The 24,252-nt window shown below is 42.8% G+C and overlaps 1 protein-coding gene and 1 long non-coding RNA gene across 3 annotated transcripts in view; one reads left to right on the top strand and one right to left on the bottom strand.

The window, feature by feature from the left end:
• LOC117476043 (peroxisomal membrane protein 2-like) overlaps positions 1–24,252 on the top strand; it is a 95,708-nt gene that overhangs the window by 24,504 nt on the left and 46,952 nt on the right. The gene's annotated exons all lie outside the window — the stretch shown is intronic.
• On the bottom strand, positions 13,243–14,944 carry LOC117476051. Of its 2 annotated transcripts, XR_004555233.1 has the most exons (4): positions 14,891–14,944; positions 13,809–13,931; positions 13,466–13,612; positions 13,243–13,305 (listed from the first exon to the last, which is right to left on the bottom strand). It is a non-coding gene; the product is annotated as an uncharacterized LOC117476051 (long non-coding RNA). The 2 variants fall into 2 exon arrangements; XR_004555232.1 differs by having other exon boundaries at positions 13,466–13,931.

Genomic DNA, 24,252 nt, shown 5'->3' with positions numbered 1-24,252 from the left:
GCTTAACTATAACATATACTCTTACCAGCTTGTCAAAACAATGCTATTTACTGCTTTTTATAAAGAAATACAATTAATATTATGCAGAATTGAGTTCAGCCTTTTGGCCCGGCCCTCCACAATATTTTCAGTTTCTCATGTGGCCCCATGGAAAAAATAATTGCCCACCCCTGGTCTAGCAGCAAGTCCTCAAAAAAGGCTTTAGTTTTCGAGATACCCCTACCCGAGGTAGAACAAAACACAACAATGATTTTTCTTATCTTTAGGGTCTCCCATTAATGAAATTGATTGTTGTCACATTTTATTTTGGAGGAAAAAAAAAATGTTGGGTTGTTCTTTAGAACTACCCAAATCCCTGAAAAATAGCCAAATTAGACCAGGCCGAATATGGGAAAGGTGACAAAAAAGCCCATAACTTGAGAATGACCACTCTTTTCCTCTTCAGATTTGCTGAGGTATGAACCAGGTGGCTGTCCTACATCACCAAATAGTCAGACAATTATTTAACTAAAACAATACTGAATTATAGTCCTGTAAACTTAGCTTTAGTTTAGATGGAAATTGTACTTTTTGGTGATAGGAACATAGGACTCCATCACTTTTCTCTCATTTATCAGAAAAACAGAAATCCCTAAAACATATACCATCACTGAATTGTCTAGGGTGTTATTGAACACTAACCAGTAGTTGTATGGAAATATCTGGTACAGTTCTATTGCAAGTGAGATTTCTTTAGACATAGGCCTACCTCTTCTCTGATACAGTCAAATTCTGAATGGGGGATAAGCATGGATGTATAATAAGAACTGGATACAGCGTGGGAGGCGGGGCCTCAGTCATTCCTATGAGAGTTGCTCATTCGCGCATGATGATAAAATGGCCCAACTTTTGAGAGAGCGAAACGTCACAGATTACCCGGCATGCCTGAGAAGTACCCGTATGTGCGCTCATAGCGCATGCGCAACTTTAACCATGCCCCCCAAAATGCTCGTTCACATCAAGCACGTCAATTTGCGTACACGTAACAGCACCGCACGTTCATGACAGCATGGTAATGTTTGTTATGATAGATTTGATATTAACGAGGCGGCAGTTAGCAGCTAGCGGTTAGCTAGTAATTATGCTAATTTACACATCAATCGTTATGTACTTTTATATTATGCTGTAACAGGATCTAGTGATATCCAAGCAACAGAGCTTCATTTAGCATGAAAGAATTATTGCAATTATATGTATATATATATACACAGTCAGTGGCGGCCGGTGGTCTTTTTTTTGGTGGGGCTCTTGACGTACCGTAAGTGACCTACCCGGGGGGTCCGGGGGGTTTCCCCCCGAATTTTTTTTTCGAGAAATGACCCCTTAAATGATGACTTCTGGTGATGTTAGAGGGGGGGGGAAAGGAGAAATCGAGGCTTAAAAATATGAGAAGACTGATCAATACCTCCATAATCTTCAGTGTGGAAAATATTATTTATCAACCTGAACATCTACTACTTTACCAGGAATTTGTGTTCTCAGAACTGGTCTGTTTTTTTCTTTCTTAAAACTGTTCATGTTTTATGAACCAACACCTTCACCAAGTAGCTTTACAGTGAACTGCATGTGAGATATAAAATTAATAGCATCTTTTCAGTAGCATTAATTATAAATATTTAAGTGGTTCAATACAAGTCACTACAGCATTTCAAACTGAACTGTGAATAAATGCAATTTAAAAAAAATAACCACAGCACAAAATGTCATAAATTGTGTTTTTTCTTTGTTTCTCTGAGGATTATTTACAAACAGGCTTATTTACATATAGCAATAACTCAGAAATGAAAAAGCTACATCGTCTAACACGAACAACCAGTTAGCATAATGATAATATATGTGTTATGTACAATGTAACTGGCAAGGCTAGAGCAAGAAAGAACATAAAGTTTGCAAAAGGTTTAAATAACTTCAAGTATCTGTCTTCAGATTACGTGGAGGTTTTAGTCCGATGGGAAGCAGATTTTAAGCGACACCGAAGATAAACCAAAAATGTGGTGGAGCTGCAAACCGTGTAGTGTTGCTGGGACAGAACAGGAGCTATAACCGTTGGAAAATACATCACAGACAATGCAACAAACGTGGAGACAGAACAATCACTTCTGTGATAAATGCCCACTTATTAATAAACTTCTAACAACCATGGGAAACCTCCTCTCTACATATAAAGTGATATCCAAGCATGGGAAACAAAAGACAGCATTTACCTGTTTGCATCCAGCTAGCCAAGCCTTTCTTGTGTACCAGCTACTTGTGAAGCCTCGTGTATAAATGTTGTCTTTTTCACGAGATTGCTGCGATATATTCAAATCGGGTTGGTCCGGTGCAAGGTCTTTAAGCAACAATTTATCTGCCAAACTTCTCCTTTCGAAAGGATTGGAGATCAGCTCTTGAACAGAATTAGCCGGGGACCGAGGTCCGGAGACTCCACCTGCACACGAAGCCATCCTCATCAACTACTGCGTCAACCGGATACGAGTCACTGTCCAAACTACTCACAGACTGCACTGGGCGCTGACATTGGCGCCCGGTGACCGTCATCTTTGACGACGCTGATTGGCTGAAATTATATTTTCGCGGCATAGTTTACACGTTACAGATAGCAACAGTCAGCTGCTGGTGGCTGCTGCTGCACTGGTTGAAGGCTCCTCTCTTAGCGCCCAGACGAGAGAAGGTGCATGGGCAAGGCCAGGCAGGAAACATGTGACTTATCAGTAACTTTAGACATCGTAACACAATTTTAAACGAGATTTTATTGTAGATTATACATTTTACTGATACCAATTATATAATATTTACCTTGTTCATTAAAAATAAAAATAAAAACATATATATTTTTTTAAACATATTTTTTTTTTTATTTTAATTTTAATTATTAATTATTTTTATTATTTTTTTTTTCAATATGGGAAGAGGTGGGGCGGCGCCCCTAGCGCCCCTATGGACCGGCCGCCACTGTACACAGTGCAATAAGCTTCTTAGTGCAATAAGAAGCTACAGGGACGTTAATCTACGTCGGTAATATTAACTTTATTTAATACAACATTTACGGTACAAGATTTAATCATACAGCCCATGTAGTATAATATTTTACAAATGATGAATTACAGCAAACATGTGCAATATATCCATTGTTACAGCTCCGTGGGCTGGCAGTAAGGCGATATGGGTCCGTTCTTATTGTGCATCCATGGGTAAAGATAAACGCATGTAGTGCTGAACACGTAACATGAACGTGCCGGGCGGCGCGGTCCCGTGGGTTAGATGCGCGTTCATAATGCAGAGGGCAATAACTCACAGAATAACGTTATTAGCACATTTTTACAACTTTAGGAACGAATGTTTTTAATAAGGGCTATACAAGTGTTCATACTGGGTAGTTTATTTAGTTTAAAAAAAATTATCCAACGATTTACAGACCACTCTTTCCCCATGTAAGTCAATGGGAAAAAGTGTTTCCGGGCCTGGCAACCAAAAGGAAGTGTAGTACCGCCGTTTGGCCAGCACGAATATTTTCATCAGAGTCCGGCGCACTTCCTGGGGGCTTGGGGATAAGTGGCATAATAGCCTATAAGTTAAGAATGCTCACTCTGATGGTCATCATATTTGGAGAGGGAAATACCAGGTGGCTGAACTACATCACCAAATAGTCTGAATAAGAGTAACCCAATCAAATAAAGTGTATTAGTTCTAAATTGCAAGCCTCTAAAACATAGGTGTAAATAGTACAGGTTTTATTGAAACTGGAACCTTAATTCAAAGTACAGTATACAAATCATCAAATAATTATGTGAGAGGTCAAGTATATAGATACTAGAATATAATGTCAGGTTCCTCAGAAACGTTAGGGGACACATTTTGACATTCTGCACAGCAGGTGCAGGGGAAGTACAGGGAAGGCCAACAGAGAGGCACTGGCACTTTCCACTCTCTCCACACTTTGCATCTTTGCAATACAAGTGAGTAATGTCTCTCACTTCTGTAGGTGCTGGGGTTTTTGTAAATAGCACTGGTTGAATGGCCCCATCTCTGACAATCCACCCCTTGCCAATAGGACTCCATAACAAGGGTTTGGGTTCGGGCTGTGACACCATATCGCTGTCTGAAACATTGCTCTTTGTACATGTTGTTGAAATGCATCCTCTGTTGGCGGCAGATTTGCAGAGGCTGCATCTGTTGTTGATGCAATTATGAACCTCAGTTCATCCAAGTTTGTGCACATCAGTCCATTTTCCTTTTTTCCATATAGCAGAAGCGCAAATTCTCTTCAGACCTTCCAAGCTGGCAGAGAGTCCAAAATGGGCCAGATCTTTGAGCTCGCTGAGATGGGTCTTGAGTTTGGTGAATGCTGTTGTCTTTCCTATTCTGTACAAACTACTTGTTGTGCCCAAGCGGCAAACTCTGGGGAAGAGCCGGGACGCCAATACGGAAGTGCCACAAACTGCAGTTCATATATTGGCCGATAGGCGATGACTGCAGAAAGGAGCAATTTCCATAGACCCCCATGTTAAAATGCCCAATTTCACAGCAGAAAAAAAACGTTTCTAGCCCTGGATGCAATAAATATTATTATGTATATAGTTAGATTCCACCATCATGATTATGAATCTGTGAGTGAATTGTTTTCTAACATTACCCTTTTATTTATATTAGGTCTTAAAGTTTTTGCATAAATTAGGGCGTGGTCGCATTGAGTGACAGCTCTGTCTAGTGACTGCTGCTGTTAGCTTCTTGTCTCTCTGCTAGCTGCTCCGTCTCCGTGAAGCTACAGGGACTCTCCATGCTCAGTTCATCCAGGGAACACAACTTGACCCCGGCCGTGTTTGTTTGTTCTTCATGCTTATATATCGGACTATTGTGACTCGCTCTGCGGTTAAAACAGACGGTGCATGAATGCGGTTTTGCGGTAAGTGAAATTCGAGTACTTTATTTATGTGTTTATGATTTCAATCAGCTACGTAATGAATGTTAAGGCTTGGGTTAGCGTGTAAGCGAGTGGTAGCTACATCGGTGCTAACGATGCTAATCTTAGCCTCCAAGTTAACTTAAAACCATAGACTGTATATATAAAGGTTAAAACGAAATAGACAAGTGTTAAGCGTTAAGTGGGATAATACTGTAGAACAAACGGCTTCTGTTTGAGGTTGATAAAATAAGGTCATCCTTGTAACTTAGAGAGATATTTTATTATGTAGGTAGGAACTGTATGCATCGCTAAGGTTAATTTAAATTGGCTATGCTCAAGTATGTAAACAAGCTAAAGTCGAAGTAGTGTATGTGAAATCAACCTCACAATAAGATGTGTGTATATTACAATTATTAATGTCATATTTCAAGATGATTACTTAGATATTACAATATGGTTGGTTGAGCTGGAGTTCATTATTGAGCTTACACGTTAACGTCACAGTCATCTGAAGAACGAACCCAAACCTTGTTGTTTTTATTAATTGCATTACCAAATTGGTATCAAATAAATAGTAAGCATTGGTAACACAACTTCCAAAGTTACAGTAAAATAAAAAGGACCCTGACTCGGACAATACACAATCCAACATGTTCAACAGAAGATAATAAGTTATATTGTTTGTACACATGGTACTTTACATATATATCTGTTTGTTTAAAGTGCCCAGGTTATGCAGACAGGCTGGACCAGAGAGTGAGAGACAGAACTGGACTCCTCACAGCAGTGAACTTCAGCACAGGTACAAATACTCTTTTTTCATACTGTACAAAGAATCAAGAAAGATATTGGTTTAAATAAATGAAGTATTGACTTTAATACACTGCTATACATTACATTAAACAATACTAAATACTAGATCACCTACACATCAGTGAAGTTGAGGGTTTTTTCCATGCAAAGGGTTACATTTAGATGTTAACAAGCAATATGACTGTCAGCTTTCTAATTTAATGTATTGAAGGCAAAGATATTTAACGCATAGTGACAACTGCTATTTATCTCTCAATATTTTCTGTAAAAACGTGATTCTTTCAGTGAGACAACAGAGCAAGCTTGTTTTAATAACAGTTAAATATTATTTTGATAATAAAATATATTTCAATGTTGATGAATTTCATACTGTTCATTCATAATCTGATTGTCTTTGTAGCTCACTGTTGAAATAAAAAAAAACATTACAATTACAAAATAATTATATCTACAGCCCCTAAAAACACAAACACACCTCTTTCATAAATAACACACTTGTTCTGCAATAATATGTTTTATGTTTCCTGTAATTTTGTTGTTAGGAAAGGACATGCCTGAAAGACACGACTCAGCATCTCCTCTTTCTCTGAGGGTCAAGAAGAACATCCAAGAGGAAAATTAAAAGCTGATGTTAAGAGCAGTACGGGACATTCACTAAGAAACTATTTTTATTGTGAAAACACAGTCAGCTGATCGAATGCACCTATTTCCACATCTACACTCCATCAGCTGCGTATTTCTATTTACCTCACTTTATGAGCTTCACAACATGTACCTTGTACCGCAGAGTTTGCAACGCAAATAAATGGGGCCAATCTTCAGTCAGATGTGAATGTGTAATCTAACATTTTCAGTAAGAATAATGGACAAAAGGAGTGCAAATACAAATTCAATTTATTGAAATGTGAACCAAAAGTTAATCAAACATGTTTTAAATAAAAAGCACATATGGACAGAAGGTGTAAACCTATTAAATGTATAAGTAAACACATTTAGTCAAATAAAGTGACAGACTAGGCCTGATCAGGTGGTATCAGCTATGCATGGGCTCCTCCATCAGGTCTGATCCTCCTCACAGAGGAAAGACCCTCAGTCCTCTCCGGCCAAACCAACAGACAGGACGTCCATCACACGGAGGTTTCTCCCTGAAGTCTCTGCAGCTCTCTGGACACCACGCTGTCTCAATCCATCCACACTGAATATGAGAGGGGAAAAATGAAAATAATAAATGCTTTAGACTATAAGAAATATAAAGTTGACTGTTGAGTTGCTCAGTTTTTTTAGATTGTCAATACTATTACTGTATAACTAATATCTCAGGTTAAGAGCCACCTTCAAATAAAGATTGGTCTTAATGCATTTTGTCTTTTGAATTGTTTGTCTAAAGTCAAGGACCTAGAACTGGTACTTGTAGTTTTAATGATACAGTCTGGTTATAATGCTGTTTGGAGGAGGCCTCACAGGTAAGAGCACTAACTAGCTATCATCACATGCACCTTAGCTTAACTTAAATGTATTAAACGTATAATTAAGTGATGGCAAAATATAAATAACTAATGTCATGCAAACATATTAATATTTGCTTGATTCCAGTGTTTAATTTAGCACAATTGCATACAAACGTTAAGGGATTTTAAGATTCTGAAGTATTATGCTAAAAACGAGTTTTGCTGAATAGTCTCATGTCCGCTTACCTTATGCTGCGTTCACACCGGACGCGATGCGAATATTCGCTTTGCTCCAATCGCTCAAGTTTCACCGCGGCTTGCAGTTTCACCGCGGCTTGCAGTTTGTTTTATCGCGTCATTCAAAACAGACATACCGTTGACGCGCCGCGCCGTTGACGGACAGTTGAGGTTGTTTACACTTCCATGCAAGATCGTTTTGATTATTTCTGTCGTTGACTATGGAGGATACAACAACTATTGCTGCTTTGTATCTTCTGTGGAAGTCCTACAAACGTAGCAACAAACGCCGCTCTGTCTGGGTTCACAATATAATCAAGCGTCGCACACAGTTTGGTGAATATCATTGTTTGATCAAGGAACTGCGCCTGGATGACTGCCGTTTCCAGCGGTATTTTAGGATGACCTGTGTCCAGTTTGATGATCTTCTGGCTCGGGTTGGTGTCAGGATTTCCCGGATGGACACAAACTACAGGCGTTCCCTCTCAGCTGCGGAGCGCCTGTCAATATGTCTCCGGTAAGCAACAACGATTTTCTCTTCCATCTTAATTCAACTGATCAACAGCAGGACGTCAGAGGGACGTCAGAGGGAATCCCAACGCTGATTGGCTTCCGCGAGAACGCGTCATGTGAATTTGACGCTCGAGTTGAAAAAATTGAACTCTCGCGTTTAACGCGGCACCGTTCAATCGCCTCAATCGCGTGATTCGCACCGCATCCACCGCTTCATGCGTGCCGTCAGAGCGAATTCGCGTCTGTCCGCGTCTCTGCATTGACTTTACATGTAATCGCGCCGCCCCCAAACATCGCATCGCGTCCGGTGTGAACGCAGCATTAGAAACGTAAAATGCGACGGCAGTGTGCAGATAGTGAGCATGTTAGCTTAGCTTGGTAGCTTGAGCTAGCTCTGTAACTTCCAGCCCGGAGGCAGCAGGTCCCGCCTCGGCTCCGCCTCTTTGCCCTTATTTGGAGCAGGCGGGAGTGGAACTCTGACGCCACTGTCGAGCCGTTAGTGGCCGACTCCGCCTACTAAGGGCTTCTCGGCAACTCTGCAGAATCCTATGGGTGACGTCACGGACCCTACGTCCATTTATATATACAGTCTATGGTTGTGCCACAGCCAGTGAGTGCATGACATGCTGGTAGACAGTTAGACAGTTAGACATGTCTTTTCCAATTTTCTCACATATGGTGTTGATGGCGACATATCTCTCTCTCATTCCATGGCCTGCATGCATGTACACTAGAGATGAACCAAACATGTATTTGCTTGCATAATATATGAGCAGTACTTCCACATCTGTGTCATCAGACCTCACAATGATCCGGGAATATGACTCTGCAAGATGTATAGCATGGAGCACCATCCTTGTGTCTGCCGCCTCCTGATAACAGTGATGTCAAACTGCTGACTCCTGCTGTGCAGATGCTCTTAACCTCCTGCCCTTCGTCCTTTTCCTGTTCTTTACTGAATCTTCAGCTCAGGGTTGAGCTGCACTCTGTACAGACCACAACCATACGAAGTAACCAGAAAGGCACACTTTAGCATTGGATTCAAATTGACATTATGATCAAAATCATAATCAATGTTCACTACAGTATCACATTTCTGTAAGCAGTGCTCTGTAAAAAAAAACACTTACATGTATTATGTTGTCATTACAAATGTACTAACATACCAAAGCAGTATGTTATAAAGGCTTAAATTCATTGTACAGGTTTCTTAGGTGTATCCAAATAACTGTATGTGAGAATTAGTGTCCATCTTAGAAACAGGTCAAAAGGTAGTAGAGGAAACAGCCCGATGTTAAAGCCACAGCTTCAGTGAGGTTAGGTCGGGAAGCTTTATTTCCTCACAGATGCAAGGTAGGCGTACCAAAATAAGGCGACCATGTTGGCAAACAGCACTCGGAAGTGAAAGCAAAAACAGAGACAGGAAGGGAAGGGAAGGGGGAAACCATTACAAGTGATTCATCTTTTGTTTGATGACAGGATGCCAATGAATGAAGGGCATACCTCGACAGGCACAAAGTTGATATTGACGAACTGAAAGGGAGTCCACACTTTCCAGTTCATTTTCAAGGCAGTCCAGTAACTTCCTCTCATCTTGCTTTCAAACTCTCTCCATCCTTTTGCCTGGGAAAAAGATGGGATGGTCGTTTAATTTATTTTTCATTTGTCTATATGAAAACGATATAGCATGTGTTTACTACACAATTAACATGAAGACACTGGAACAAATACTGTGGTCAAAATGTAGGATGAAGCATTGCATGAGTGTTTTAATCATATGTTAAAAGGGGCAGTTTGCCATTTTAAGATATCAGATTAGTAATGGGAAAGAGAACTGCGAGCATAGCAATGATCTTTTTTGCATAGCAGAGGTCTGTTGTATCGAAAAACAGACAGAAGAATGCAGTTGACAATCAGAATCAAGTATTCACAAATCTGTTCACTAATAAATATAATTTTATCTGAGATAATGATCGGTTTGGCCATGTTTTATCAAATTTAGCAAGAGAAGAACAGGTGGGTTCAATGTCAGTTCTGCATGAGTCTGGAGCACAGGTTTTCAATAAAAGACGGGTTTGATCCAGATCTAGGAAGGTCATTTCAGGGGCTTTTTAAAACTGTAAAGACCTTTAATAGGAAGTTCTATTAAACCTGTATAATGCAAACACATTTAATCAAAAAAACTGTTGTGACTAACTGGGCTATTGAAAATATGCTTTCACGTTGCATGACAGGAAGTGTATCCTCCATTTTTTTACTTCAACCATACTAAAACCAATTGCTCCCTCTGCTGCTGCAATTGTGTAGTTCCCACAACGTAATGCCGGAGCATTTCAAATCACTACAGAGCTCCTTTAATCTGAGGGTAAGGGGGACAGTTTCTGAGATGACCTACCTCCAGGATGTTCATAACAAAGTAGAAAATCAGCAGAAAGCCAGGGGCAAAAATAAGCCGACCCAGTAGCAAACGTTTGACTATGCAGAGCGGTTCTGTTGTGGGCATCCACACCTCCATCAGCTGGTAGAAGATATGGCTCACTGGACATGTGATAAAAAACCTGAAATACACAGGAACATAGAGGACAGGTAATTTTCCCACAATTGGTGATGCATTTTAGCTCACAATCACAAACCATTACATGTATTTTCCTGTTATTTAAGACATCAACCCTCAATTTTGTTTCCATATAAGGTCTCACCCAAAGGTTGCATATCGATCTCACCGACCGGGGCTCCACTCTTGATCTTTTTCTTGCCTCCAAAATCTGAGACAGAAGATTTCCTAAAGGTGAGCTCTGACATTTTACAGAGAACATAATAAATCCACAAGATAATCAGTGGATTAATTGATTATGAAAATAATATTTAGGTGTGGCTTTAGTTTTGAGGGACAACATCTCACAATATTGTCAGCATTACAAAACTTCAGAGATTACCAGAGGTGGAGTTATTGGGCTTGAGTCATGGCAGTGCGTGCTGATTAGAAATGATTAATGGAGGCAATTACTTTATTCAATGGTTACTAACAGTTAAAGACATTCTTAAAAGATTGTGGGAAGAATGTGTCATGCATACATTCCCCCCCCCCTCCCCCTTATCACATGAATCTCCTCCTAGAAGCCAGCATGGAAGCAAGAGCAAGAGGAAGAGGAAGAGTAAGAGCTGGGCTGAGAGTGAGAGGAGGAGGAAGAGGTGGGTGAGAGTGAGAGGAGGAAGAATGAGAGGTACTGTAGAGCTGGAGGGAGAGGACGTGGACAAAGAAGAATACTCTCTAATGAAATGAAATCAACCATGGTTTGACGATGAGAGAGGCTGGACAGAGGGTTCAGCCTAATCTAAGCCGATTAACTGTTGCCTCTGTAATCAGGACACTTAGACTTGAGTGCAGTTCTTCATTTAGCAGGAGAAATTAGGTGTTTTGCACTTTGGGTGTGTGGTTTTGTGAATTGTGTTTAGTGTTCTGAGAAACTGAGCAATTAAAAAAAAAATGTGTGTTAGCAATCAAGAAAAACTGTAAGAAGAGCAACTACCTGCAACAACAGCTTAATAAATTTAACTAAAGTTGTCCCAATAGAAGCTGCCATCACAGTGTACTGACTGATTCTACAGTCCATTGCTGCTGTCATTAAACATCTCCACACACAGACATAACATTACATGTTACTTGTTAGACGCTTTTATCCAAAGCGACTTACATACTTAATACTGTGGGCAATCCCCACAGGAGCAATTTGGGGTGAAGTGTCTTGCCCAGGGACACAACGACATGCTGACTGCAGTGGGGTTTGAACCTGTGACCCCCTGATCCCAACACCAACACACTATCCACTGCGCCAAAGCTGGGGAACAATAGTCTTGCAAGTGGGGGGGAGAAAGGAGAAGAAGGGGGAAGAAGGGGGAAGAAGAAAAAGGAGGAAAAAAGAGGGAAAAAGAGAGGAAAAAGAGAAAAAGAGGAGAAAAAAACTATTCTCTTGCTCCCTGTTTCCCTTCTGCAGCATGTAAAAGTATTTATATACAGAAGTACTTTAATAAAGACCAACAAAGTATGCGTTTGTTGACTTGTGTTATGCAGTTAACTATTAACACATTTCTATTCAATATTATATATTTCTAATAAATATTAAGTAAAACGTATCTACTTCTTTCAAGTTTATTACATACAATTATTATTATTTTCTTTATCAGGGATAGTTTTGAAGTAACCAATATGGACCTGTATTGAAGCTCATGGTTTGTGTGCTGTGGATAAAATAATGAAATGTAACCATTACATTTAATATGAACTAAGAAGCTATTGGTGTTATAATGTCTGTCTTTTAACAAACAAAGAGAAAACCTATAGAAATTCTAAACATAGCACTCCACTCAATTATTGGACAGTCACGTACTTGATAGAACCAAACCTTTATTTTAAAGTAGTTCAACTTAATAAAATGTAAAACAACCCTTAAAAGTAAGTAAGGTGCAGTATAACAAAATAACACTCTAAATGAGTTTTAACATCAAATAAACATTATCATAAACTTAATAAAATATATACATATCATATATATAAATAAATATCAAACTATACACCGAACTATATACATAAATCAGTGTCCATGCCTCTGGTGGGGGGGATATACATTTTGTTATGTCCGCCAACCACTGCTCGTTTGGCACAATGTAGTTCACTACTCCCTGTACTGGCTGTGTCCAGTGTCCGCTGTCCCAAACCTCCCACACCTTCACACGTGTTGGGCAGTACTTTGCGGGTCAGTTTGTGGCTGTATGGAGCAGGAGCAGGACTAGGAGCAGGACTAGGAGCAGGACTAGGAGCAGGACTAGGAGCAGGACTAGGAGCAGAAAAAGCAGAGAGAGGCTGGCATTCAGAGCCTGTGGAGCAGCGACCAGGACAGGAACCTGTGAGCTCACTGGTGTAAATATCATGGAGCCCAAAGGTGGAGCAGGGAAGAGCTGCAACACCACCTGTGGACCTGAGGGTGGAGCAGGGAAGAGCTACATCTCCACCTGAGGGCCAGAGGGTGGAGCAGGGAAGAGCTACATCTCCACCTGAGGGCCAGAGGGTGGGAACAGCTACATCACCACCTGAGGACCTGAGGGTGGAGCAGGGAAGAGCTACATCTCCATCTGAGGGCCAGAGGGTGGAGCAGGGAAGAGCTACATCTCCACCTGAGGGCCAGAGGGTGGAGCAGGGAAGAGCTACATCTCCACCTGAGGGCCAGAGGGTGGGAACAGCTACATCACCACCTGAGGACCTGAGGGTGGAGCAGGGAACAGCTACATCTCCACCTGAGGGCCAGAGGGTGGAGCAGGGAACAGCTGCTCCACCTTGCTTTGATGCTTTGTGATCTGGAATGTGACAACAGCGAAGTTGAGGCATTTATTAGAAATGATCTATAGCAGTTTTATAACCGAACACATTTATAATAAAAACTAGTTTTTAATGTTGTTGTTTATAAGAGAGTTTAACAAACATGGAAATCAAATACACAGTCACGTTATATTTGACCTTTTTGGTTGAGTCCATCTTTAAGATGGAACCAAATGTGGAGGTGATGCTGGCCTTGATATGGTCCATGTGGGAGAGGATATCCCTGCCGTACATGGACAGCACCCAGAGACTGCTTGGGAGGAGGCTGGGCTCTGGGGGTAACTACTGGGGGTGTGATATAAAATGTATGCATGAGGCATTTCTTAATCTGAAACTATCATCATTATGTTTTAGTCTGGAGTGAGTCACTCAGTGTAAATCATTTGATTGATAATGTTTGCACCAGTCAATTGTAAATGTTCAGTAATTACTTATCATTTGTGAATAATAAGTAATAGGTACATATGTTTCTATACTTTACCTTCTGACAGAGGTCACGTCACTTCCGTTTCCTTGGAGCGGGTTTATCCCTCCTGAAGGCCAAAGCCCGTCCATTCTGCATCTCCCATTTCTTTATGGCTTATAGGTTTAGTGATCATCTAAACTTTTAAGTAAAATAACAATGCAAGTGTTAGAGAGAACTACACTGCAAAGCGAACAACACTGATACCATGTTAACCATTATTTATACAGGTTATCTACACATATAATCATGTATAAACACATCATGTTCATAAACGGTGAAGTTATCCTTTTATCCATAAATGATTGATGTATGTATATTAAATTACAATTAATGTAATGTTATATACAGTATATAGCTATCTTTAATATATATTCAACAATATACTGTATCCTTCCTGGAGCATATAACACACTTTATCATATCATACTGAGCAACGATCCCTTATCTCACATAAAGATATTTATGTCATATAATATATGATATACTTTAGGTGTCTATATGACCAAATAAACTGATAAACATAAACTCATAAAACGCCACCAGTAACCAATAGGCATCTTAACCAAATCTGGAAAGTAACTAAAGGTAAGCTATTAAACACATGTAGTGGAGTAAAAGTACACCATTTACCTCTGAATTGGAGTGGAGTAGAAGTACACAGTAGAAAAATATGGAAACACTCAAGTGAAGTACAAGTATCTCAAAATTCTACTTAAGTACAGTACTTGAGTAAATGTTCTTAGTTACTTCCCACCTCTGTGTATACAGTATATATGCTGTATGACTAATGTACCACTGCTCACAGAAGTGTAGTTACTAATTACAACATGCCCATTCATACAAGAGTCGTTTAACAACTTATTTAAATTACTGTTGTCAATCGGATGTATCACACATGGCTGTTGACATTGATTAATATAATAACGTGTATTTAACCTAGACACGATAGCATTAGCAATGCTGGCTTGCTACCTTTATGCAGACTGAAGTTGCCGACTGTATACCGTAATGTAAAAGTTGACGCCAAAACGACGGTTGTAAAAATAGGTTTTATGACTGTAAACGGGAAAATAGAAACATGTAGTGTTGTTACTTACTCTGAATACCTCTGATGCGCCTCGCGACTTGTCCACTGTCAACCAAAAGCGTGAGGGGGGCGGGTTCGGGGACAAGCCGTGCCGTGAGTGGCTCTGTCCATTGTGATGCCGTGACGTGATTGGCTCCGTCCATTGTGAACTCGCGTCGTGATTGGTTTAGGTCCAATACAATGGACAGCGAGTATCATGATTGGGTGATAGATTGGAGCTTGAGCAGACTAGAGATGGCAAATCCGGATCCTTTTACGGACTCGGGGTCTTCTGAGTCAGTCATTGAAGAGATCCGGATCATACGAGTCATTTGAGTCATATGAGTCAGCATCACCAAGACCGTAGAAATCCTATCGGTGAAACCGAAAAGTTGATGCATTTCACGAGCATATTATTATTCCATATATTTTGAATATATATATATATATTTGTATATATATATATATATATAATATCTGCATGTATATTTTCTATTTCGACATGTATATTTTATATTTTATATTTTATTTTATTTTTCTTTCTATTCTTGTATATTTTGTAGTTTTGTTTTATTGTAAAATGCCTTTTATGCTGCTGTAACAACAATTTCCCAATTTGGGATCAATAAAGTACTATCTATCTATCTATCTATTAAACTGACGTTATATTAACCTCCGCTACACAGTGTATTTTGCTTTAATAAAAAATGTTGATCACAAAAAAAAGGGTTATTTTGCGATTTGGCGAATCTGAGTCTGCTGTTGACTCGTGCATGAGGACGAGTCTGCTGGATCTCTGGATCTGCTGCTATATACGGCTCCGAGTCCGCACGAGTCTGCTCTGCTGTGTGTTGCACAGCGAGTCAGGATTTGCGAATCTGAGTCTGCTGTTGACTCGTACATGACGACGAGTCTGCTGGATCTCTGGATCTGCTGCTATATGGTTACGGCTCCGAGTCCGCACGAGTCTGCTCTGCTGTGTGTTGCACAGCGAGTCAGGATTTGCGAATCTGAGTCTGCTGTTGACTCGTACAGTACATGACGACGAGTCTGCTGGATCTCTGGATCTGCTGCTATATGGTTACGGCTCCAAGTCCGCACGAGTCTGCTCTGCTGTGTGTTGCAGCTAGTCAGGATTTGCGAATCTGCGAATCTGCGAATCTGCGAGTCTGCTGTTGACTCGTGTGGGAGCCGGGTGCTGGAGGAGGGGCTATGCTCGTGCACATGACGAGTATGGATCGCTGGATCTGCTATGCTATTACGGTTAGGAGCCGTCGGCTCCTCTGAGTCCCCACGAGTCTGCAGGAAGTTTCACTGATCCGCGTCCCCTCCCCTGAGCCAAACGATAACTTCTGGCGGGCAGCTATCCTGTATACTTGCTAAAGGGTAGGTAGATGGACTGGGGTACGTTGTAATGTGATTTTACATGTTATAAAGAGAGTAGTGAGTGACGCAATTTATAGTTTTAATTTGTACGTCACACCAAGTGTGGGACTCAAGGACTCGGGTTAATGGAGAGGGGAGACTCGTCACGACCAGCTCATTTCTAGGATCCGGGTTAATGATCCGGATGAATCAGGACTCGCCCATCTCTGGAGCAGACGGTCCTGCGCCAACTAGCGCCATCCGACACAGACAACACAATCATATCTCGATATCTGTCTACTGATTTATCAGGGAAAGATAGGACTTCAAAACTCACAAGGTTTATCCCAATATCCATCCTCAACTTGAGCCGGAAATCGATCGTTGAAGGACGTCATGATTCCTTAAATGCGTGCGGAGGAGTCGAGGAGAGAGGAGGGAGGAGGCTTTTACATTTGCTTGATTTTTTGTAAACAGAAATATCTTCGATTAAGGAGGAGATCCTCTAGAACACATTAAAGTGTTTGAAATAAACTTACACATTAAAAAATAATGGTTTGGTAATAATTATTGTCACTATTAATGAATCATTTACAGTTCCTAATAGTGGTTTATTTGCATGAGTGGATAAAGGACACTGAATTTAAAACAATTCATTGGTAAATAAAATTATTATTATTATTTAGTTTATATTTATTTTATTTAAATTAATACATTTGTGTCGGATTTCTTAGTTTAGTTTTTGTGTGTTTTTTATTTGTAGTCTTAAAGGTAGGGTAGGTAAGTTTGAGAAACCGGCTCGAGATCGCTAGAATTTGAAAATACACAACCGGAGAAAATCTGCCACTTCCTTATAGAGCCCCTCCTCCAACACACACGAACGCCCACATGACCAATGAGGGAACGAGATAAGTTTGTGCACAGATGGAAGGCTGACAGGCAGGTAGGCCATCCAGTTATTTTAGCCGGGCCGGCTAAAATGATTGGTCGTGCTTTTTACAGTATTACGGCTTCCACAGATGACATTTTTTTATGGATTTTTTGTCAAAGCACTTAAGATATTCATTGCTATCGGGATGTTAAGAGCATTCCATGGAATATAACTAAAAGTGTATCTCGAGCCGGTTTCTCAAACTTACCTACCCTACCTTTAATAAATGAAGAAAGAATATATACGCTGTTTTTTTAATGTTGTCAAAGAGTGAGTTCTGCCAACTTCTACTATCCAAAAATGTAACTTTTACTTTTACTAGCTATAAACATGGTCTTCCTGTTGACAGTAATTATTCAGGTATTAATCAGATATCCTTATTTACAGTCTAGTAAACTTCTTGTTACTATTTAATGCAACTTCATACACTGGCTATAATTTTCCTTGTATACAACGTGGTGCCCCCAAGAGGTGATTTGATGTTATTTAAGTTATACAAATATAATAATTAATAATAAATAAATAATAGAACATATATAAAAATTCTGCAGGTTATCAATTATGATTAACCAGACTTGCTTAGACTAGAACAACAACATTTTGGTGGCCCTTTTTGAGGGGTACTATTGTCTTTACTTTGGGCACTAAAAGTGAAGCGGAGACCCCAAGCAACCTTTAAGATGAACAGTGGCGTTTTTATATGTACAAAAGTGGTGGGGCACAAAAAACTTAGATGTCTATATATAAGCTTCTGCAGTGACGTGCAGTGAGGTTCATGGCTGCTGAGGCACTGGCACTGACTCTTCAGGTTTACAAATATTATATTTTGACCTAAACCAAAATATAATATTATTTTCAAAAGCTTTTTTTGTCTGATGCTTCGATTAATTTTAAACAGACAGTTCAACAAAAGGATACCCAAAAAATGTAATTTTATCATTTAAATATTGAATTATTCTCTCTTAGTAAGATCCCATTTTCAATAAAATGGCGGTCTTACCTTGACTTGAAGATGAAGTCCATTTTCCTATCCTTCTGGACAAACATTTCTATTACTTTTTTGTAAAAGTCCTCCTTATGTTCTTGTAGTTTCAAAAGTCTATCATAAATCTAATCCATAGATTTATGATAAAAAAAATTATAAAAGTAGGGTAGACATGTGGATGTTATCCGGCTAATCAAAACGTGCATTTATCTAACAGGTACGTTTCCCACAGATCTTATTTCGAGCTATTTTCTAAAATCCTCTGGAGAAATCTCATTGCTTTTTTGTGCTTACTTCCTGGTTTTAGGATGCGCCACTGCAGCTCTCTCGTCTCCTCTTCACACACCACACTTTTCGCGGCACACGTACTTACAGCCAATCAGCTCTGAATGATTTGAGATGACGTATGGTGGGGATGGTAGCTCCGTGCCCCTCTGGTCATTATTTTTTTGCCACACACATTTCATTACAAAATACTCTGAGCATGCGCAGTGAAGTTTTTACAGTCACCGTTGACTTCACAGCGAGAGGAAGGGGCATAATCAGGTTTTGTCCCACATGGCTCTAAACAGCTCAATAGGCACACACTGTGACTGTAGACACACTAATTAGAAGAACACAGACTAAAACAGCAATGTACAGACGAATCAGATGATTAAACATGATCTTAAAATATATTTTATATATTTTTTTATTTATTTTTTTGCATTTTTGTAATCATTATTTGTAATACTTTCTGCTGACACTAGGTGGGGCTGTGCCCCTAATGACCAGTCGCCACTGAAGATGAAGTATGCTGTATTTTATAAAGTAGTATGCTATTGCTTTTAGACAAATCAGGTGCATAACATGATTATATGTGAATTGTCTTGTAACTATTTTAACTGTCAGTCTAACTTTAAAATTCAGTTATAGTGAAACCTTTATATTGCTCCCACAAAGGCCTCCGTTGTACACACACACAAACTAATTTTGCAGACCCTATCCCTCCGTAGTCTTTCAAGTAGGAGGAGAAATGCCAGCGTTCTCCTCCGGTTTACAGGCACTGTGTAAATTATATATATAGAATAATTATGATGATGAATGCATTTTTTTACCACTAAAATACAGCAACACATCTTTGATTCATGTCGTTTATAACTGGAATATTACAGTTATTATTAACTTTGTCTGTACAAAGTAGCCTGTCCAGGAAATATGCCCAAATCAACAAAAACTGCGAGCCGGCAGGCAAGACGCTCCGCTTCTGAAATGCTTCTGAAACGGGCCTGGTAGGGTATGACGCCGGAGGAGGCCGGACCAAAACCGCGGCGCAGCCGTAACGCGGCACAGACGGACCCGGTGGAATCTAGGGGTAAGCGGCTGCCTCATATAGCCTGTCGGTTATTAGGCAGCTCGCGGCTTAAACACTGCGGTCAACTCAGCCGTCTCTCAAATTGGCTTGGTCAAATGAGCAGCTCTTCATTTTTGAGTGCGCGATTAATAGCGTCTTTACGGTAATCGCCGAGAAGCGGCACTGACGCTAGTACACGAATAAAATAATGCATATTTTACCATAAGTTCTTAATAAAATTGGTACTGTTGGACTCAGTACTTGTTAGACTACTACCACAAGTACAATCAAGTACTTTTACTGTGTACCTTTTTAGTAATACTCTATCAAACTCCCCTCCCGAGTACAATAATTCATGTATTTGCTATGTTTGATGAGGGATAAAATGATTTTTTGCCATAAGTTCTCAGTGAAACTGGTACTGCTGGACAGAGTACTACTTGGACTACTACCACAAGTACAATCAAGTACTTTTATCGTGTACTTTTTGAGTAATACCCTGTCAAACTCCCCTCCAGAGTACAATAATGTATGTTTTCTGCCATCTTTGATGAGAGATAAAATGATTTTTTGCCATAAGTTCTCAGTGAAAGTGGTACTGTTGGACTCAGTACTACTTGGACTACTACCACAAGTACAATAAAGTACTTTTATCGTGTACTTTTTGGGTAATACTCTGTCAAACTCCCCTCCCTAGTACAATAATTCATGTATTTGCTATATTTGATGAGAGATAAAATGATTATTAGCCATAAGTTCTCAGTGAAAGTAGTACTGCTGGACAGAGTACTACTTGGACTACTACCACAAGTACAATCAAGTACAATATATAGTGTAGTGAGTTTGGTAGAAATATACTGTATAATAGTACGGTTATTGAAGATGATGCCATATTTATTGAAGATTTTACATTATAAATATTCACCAAAATTATTGAAAACCATATTTTTCCAAACTCCTTGCTGTAGTATGAGCAACAGGAGACTATTGATGTGTGTAGTGAGTTTGGTAGTAATATACTGTATAATAGTGAAGTGATTGAATATTATTGTATTCTCTTTTTTCGGAGTTGCACTTTGCAGACGGTCCCTGAGCACTCGTTTATTCTCTGGCTGCAGATAGAGACCAATGTAATGTGTCCAACTTGGAGGACGGCACGTATTGGCTTTTTTTGATCAAAATGTGATTGTAGTTCGTTGTCAACCCTACTGAAGAGTTTATTGCCGGCCACTAGAGGGCAGCGTGTCACTGCTGTCGCACAGGATATGCCGTGCTCTGACCCGGTAGTACTGAGCAGCCATTTTAGTTCAAACATTGTTCATTCACTCCGCCTCGTGTCGAGACGTTCATCCACTCACACATGTAAGACTGTTCCCACTATTGTTGGTGTATATATACGTGGTGTCGTAGCATATATTTGTGTTGTGTTAATGATGACATGCATGTATGTAATACTTTGTCAGCTTACCTCGCTGTATTACTCTGTTTCAGGGTGTCGTCATCTTTGTCATTAAAACACTGAAACTGACATTGAGGAGTGTGTTTCTTCATGACGACACCATGGTCGTTGTTGGATGCCCTGCCCCCAGCTGCGAGTTCAAATCCGAAGACGTATCTGAAGCACTCGTCATTGCCCTATTGACGATTCATGGATTTAGCCACCAGCACGCAGCGCCTGTCATGGCCGCGCCAGCCCAGGCCCCAGCCCCTCACGGCCCGAGACTCGATCGGCCCAAAGTTGATGTGGGCGTATCGATAGAGGAATGGAACGTGTTCATCCGCCGTTGGAATGTATTCCGCGCCGGCTCAGGCATAGGGAATGCCCAGGCCCCATTCCAGCTGTTTCAGTGCGCTGGGCCTGTACTTGGAGACAGCCTGTTGAAAGCCGTCCCCGACGCCGCTTCCGGACCCTTGCCAGATCTGATCGCCGTCATGCGTTCCCTAGCTGTCATCCCAGTCGCTACATGCGTCCTGCGCACCGAGCTACTCCAGTTACGCCAGGAACGCGACGAGACATTCCGCGCATTCGCTGCCAGAGTGCGGGGTAAAGCAGAGACATGCGCATATAATGCGGTATGCGAGTGTGGTAAAGACGTGGACTATACCGACCACATTATCCGTGATGTTCTGCTCAATGGCATCTATGACTCGGACATACGCCGCGAGACGCTGGGGACATCTGATGTCCTGGTCAAGCCAGTTAACGATGTAATTGCACTCGTCGAGAACAAAGAGATGGCCCGTAACGCTCTCCCGTCGTCCTCCCTATCAGCCATGTCGTCATTCCGGCGCCTGCAGACGACTCCACAGACGAGCCCCGCCCCGAGCCCTGCGGCCGGGGCTAAACGTGCCTCGTGCCCGGAATGTAAGAGCGTCTTCAACGTCTTCACGGAGGGGCCTCGCGGGTGGAATCCGAAGCCTCACCTGGTGTGCATCGGCTGCTACAGGGCCCGCCGACGACAGAGGCGTCCACAGCCGTCATCCGACAGTCAACATGCCGCCATGGGGTCGGAGCTGGTCTCCCAGGTCTCGTCGGTGCGAGCTGGAGCCCGCCCTGGCCGACGTTACGGGAGCCATCGCCGACGCCGCGCCCCTACGTCGCACGGCTGTCTCAACAAGCCTGCACCTATCAGACTCGAGCACCACATCTTCTCCAAAGGCGAATGGAGACGAGCCAGGATGAGAGACCACCCCCGAGCATTGATCACCATCTCGATGGACTCGCCAGTCGGGCTGAGGGATGGCACCAGCAACCGGGGCTCGGCCGACGGAGCTCGGATATCCGCCATCGCGGACACTGGCGCGCAGTCGGACCTTTGGTCTCTGGAGGAGTTCCTGGCCTGCGGTTTCGCGCGGGACGACTTGCGACCCGTCAGCCTCAGCCTGTCGGCCGCCAACCGCTCCCCTATAGCCATCGAGGGAGCGTTCTTCGCCAGGCTCTCGACGACCTGCAGCGGGGGGCGTGTTACATCCTGCCGTTCCATGGTATACGTGAGCAGCTCAGTCCGGGCCATGTACCTATCCTACGAGTCGTTGCTCAACCTCGGCCTCTTGCCCGTGGGCTTCCCGTCGGACGAGATTGCAGGGGGGCCCCAGGACGGGTGTGGCCCTGACACGGCTGACACGCCAGACCAGCCCTTATCCGTCAATGCGACGAGGTCAACCAACGGCGGCTGCGTGGGGCCAGGTGACCCCCAGGACGCCCAGTGCTCATGTCCTCAGCGCACGGTCCCCCCGGCGCGCCCCGCAGCTCTGCCGTTCCCTTGTACGCCAGAGAACAACAGCCGGATGAAAAGTTGGCTGCTCGGGAGATATGCCTCGTCGACATTCAATACTTGCCCCCATCGGGCACTACCATGCATGGAGGGGCCACCTATCGAGATGCACGTGGACCCCGCAGCTACGCCTAAGGCATGCCACACCGCGGCTACAGTGCCTCTACACTGGCAGCGGAGGGTCCACGATGACCTCCTGCGGGACGAAGCCCTCGGGGTCATTGAACGCGTACCATACGGCGAGCCAGTGGCGTGGTGCCATCGCATGGTAGTCACTCGGAAGCACGACGGTTCCCCCCGCAGGACCGTGGACCTCTCCCCCCTCAACAAGTTCTGCCAACGTGAGACCTTCGCCACTGAGTCCCCGTTCCACCTTGCACGCCGCGTCCCGAAGGGCACCTGGAAGACCGTCACGGATGCCTGGAACGGCTACCACAGCGTCCCCCTGCGTGAGTCGGATCGCCACCTCACTACCTTCATCACGCCCTTCGGCCGTTGGCGCTACACCAGGGCACCACAGGGTTTCCTGTCATCAGGGGATGGCTACAACCGTCAGTTTGACGCCGTCCTTTCGGACTATGAACGCAAGGAACGTTGTGTGGATGACACCATCCACTATGACACCGACCTGGAGCAACACTGGTGGAGGACCATCGACTTCCTGACGCGTGTCGGCCGGTCGGGCATCGTGTTGAACCCGGACAAGCTTCAGTTCGCGGAGAGGTGCGTTGACTTCGCCGGCTTCAGGGTGTCGGAATCTACCATCGAACCGCTCCCGAAATACTTGGACGCCATCCGGGACTTCCCCACCCCAGGCTCCACGACGGACATCAGGAGTTGGTTTGGCCTCGTCAACCAGGTGGCTAACTACGCCCAGCTGCGTGACACGATGGCCCCATTTAAGCCGTTCCTCAGCCCGCGCTGTGTGTTCCTATGGTCCCCCGTTCTGGAGGAGGCCTTCCAGACGTCCAAGCAAGCCATAATGGAGGCCATCCGCGAGGGCGTGGAGATCTACGACATGCAGAAGCGTACCTGCCTCCGCCCTGACTGGTCCATGCGTGGCATTGGCTACTTCCTGCTCCAGCAACATTGTCACTGTGCCTCGGGCATACCGGACTGCTGTCCAGGAGGATGGAGGATCACCCTCGCGGGTTCGCGTTTCCTGTCCCCTGCGGAGCAGCGCTATGCGGCCGTCGAGGGAGAGGCCCTAGCTGTGGCCTGGGGTCTGGAACAGACACGGTACTTCACGCAGGGGTCCGACAACCTCGTCGTGGTCACCGACCATAAGCCATTGGTGAAGATCTTTGGTGACCGTATGCTGGATGAGATAACAAACTCGCGTCTGTTTAGACTCAAGCAGCGCACCCTCCCATGGCGCTTCGACATTGTGCATCTGCCTGGCAAGAGCAACTATGCCGCTGATGCCACGTCAAGGCATCCTTCCCCCTCGGGCTCAGCGAACGGCCTCTCACTGGGGCTGCCGAGCGGGCCTGACGCCGTGGAG

This window comes from Trematomus bernacchii, unplaced genomic scaffold (genome assembly GCF_902827165.1).
Source record: "Trematomus bernacchii unplaced genomic scaffold, fTreBer1.1, whole genome shotgun sequence".
Lineage (NCBI taxonomy): Eukaryota > Metazoa > Chordata > Actinopteri > Perciformes > Nototheniidae > Trematomus > Trematomus bernacchii.
The sequence above is the reverse complement of the archived record's forward strand: the minus strand, read 5'-3'. Positions and strand labels throughout refer to the sequence as shown.